Raw genomic sequence first — 2,200 nt, forward strand, 5'->3', positions numbered from 1 at the left:
GTGCAGGGACTGTGGCTCGGCTATGAATCCAGATTGAGTAGGACCTTACAGATGAGGTCCATAATTTCTCAGCTGCCCAGGTGGGTATCCAACCTAGAATCCTTACCTCAGGTTCCCAAAAAGAATTTTTAAAACAAAAAAATAATAGAAATTACAGGAAATTTTCAAGGTACAGCCCAGATCTCTGGGTACTTTCTATTTTGTGACTCCTAGCTACCCCAACCACATGCTTTTCACTTCATTATTATAGATTTAAAAAAGCATCCACTCTGGTCTAGTAGCGATTTGGGGGGAGAGGGAGCAAAACAGGGACCCAAAGCTTCACAAGGTATCTGTCAACACCAGACCAAGAGACGTCCTTTGGTCAGGAGCTCCTTCCTCCTCACCAAGGACAACAGACGCCTGGGGACACTGAAAGGGAGCTGACATTTTCATGCCCAGGTCCTGGTGTGTTTTGGTGGGCAAACCCTTGGCATTCATTAAAAACGAAGGTTTTCCTCTTGCAACCTGTGGGGCCACGAGGCTGGTCTGGATCCTGGAGGAGTGACAGTGCAGTGGGACAGAGAAGGAGAATGTTCAGAAAGCTGTATATGCACTGAAGCCCTTCCAAGCACCTTGTCTCTAGGACATGAATTCCCAGTAGAGGGGAGGAAGGGATGAGCAGCACATCTTTGATTTCTGGTTTCTTAACAGCTGTTTTCTTTTTGTCCTCAGCCAAAGGCTAGAATCTGGCATCAATTGGAAAAGTCAAAAGAAAAGAAGAACATCTTCCACCCTCTCAATCCTTCCCTACTTTTTTAAGATTCAACTGTTTTTGAGCATTTTTTAAAATGTGGAGCTGGAGATGTAACTCAGCAGCAGAGTGATTGCCTAGCATTTCAGGAAGCCCTAGGTTCATTCCCAGCCCCACCTAAATCAAATAAATAAATATTAAAAAATAAACTGTCAGCTGCTTTTAAAAATCAGTCTGCTTTCCTGCTACCCTAAGTCTCCATTTCTGCATCGATTTCTATATCATTTTAAAAGTATTTAGGATGGTGGTGACAAGAATCCAAACCAGAGTTTTGTAACTGAGCTATATTCCCGATCCTTATTTTTATTTTGAGACAAAGTCTAAGTTACCCAGGCTCAGCACGACCTGGATTTCTCCTTCTCCTCCTTCTAAAAGGTATTTTTAAAACAGAAACTTATGGGCAGGATTCCAGCCACAGCAGAATCTATGGGGCACTTCCTCTTTCTTGCCTCCCCAGTGACCAGCCACTTGCTTTTGACATTATAGCCAATGACTGAGCTAAGAAAAGCTCCAACGAATTACATGGCTTTTCTGAATTAATTTGTCAGCAATTGTAAGGTCATGACTAATTATAAAAGTTTTCATTCATTCATCCATGTATTTAGTTAATATTTGCTGAGAACCTGTTGTGTACTGCACGAGGGATATAGAGGGGGAGACAAGTATCACACACAACACGACTAGAATTTTAGTCCCAGTCACATGGAATCGCAGACATCGTTTCTGTGCTGTTGCTTCACATACCTCCTAGAGAAACTGTTAAAGTGTGACACCATGAATTGTACGACACATCCAAATCACAGAGATGATCAAATATCAAGACCAGGGCTTAGGATCAATGAACTGCGATTGAAAATCATGGGTGGAAATTCCAGCAAGGCTTCAGACTGCTGGGTCCTCCTACCCATGGCTTTGGACTACTATGGCGACTATGGCGACCTTGGCCAGGAAGCTCGTTATATTCTGAGTATTTATTCATGGGGCAGAAAGCTGTGAAAGTTGCCCACAGCCTACGAAGTGGTGGGTGGTGCAGCTCGCTGGCATCATTCTGAGTCTCGCCTTCCGTCCCTGAGTCTTTGCTCCAGGACCTGCCCTCTATGGCTGTGGTACTGGGTTGCCACTGACCACAGCCCCCCAAACGCAACTGCAACTGCGTACTTCTCTGCAGAGCAAGGAGGCTGCAGTGCGTTCTCAAACTTCAGTTGTGGCCAAGGGATACACTTGCCAAGCCGCTGTCTAATCTGAGTGGAATCTCTCTCTCTCTCTCTCTCTCTCTCTCTCTCTCGCTCTCTCGCTCTCTCGCTCTCTCTCGCTCTCTCTTCTCGCTCTCTCGCTCTCTCTTCTCGCTCTCTCTTCTCGCTCTCTCTCGCTCTCTCTCGCTCTCTTCTCGCTCTCTCTTCTCGCTCT

The 2,200-nt window shown here is 45.4% G+C and overlaps 1 protein-coding gene across 1 annotated transcript in view; it reads left to right on the plus strand.

Annotated features, from left to right (window-relative positions):
• The window catches only part of LOC101579200 (cyclin-dependent kinase inhibitor 2A), a 7,667-nt gene extending 6,769 nt beyond the window's left edge, over window positions 1-898 (plus strand). The window contains exon 3 of the mRNA XM_004638574.2: window positions 715-898. The gene's annotated coding sequence lies outside the window, so the exon portion shown is untranslated. The remainder of the gene's footprint in view (window positions 1-714) is intronic.
• Window positions 899-2,200: the final 1,302 nt, after the last annotated feature.

This window comes from Octodon degus, unplaced genomic scaffold (genome assembly GCF_000260255.1).
Source record: "Octodon degus isolate 3935 unplaced genomic scaffold, OctDeg1.0 scaffold00099, whole genome shotgun sequence".
Lineage (NCBI taxonomy): Eukaryota > Metazoa > Chordata > Mammalia > Rodentia > Octodontidae > Octodon > Octodon degus.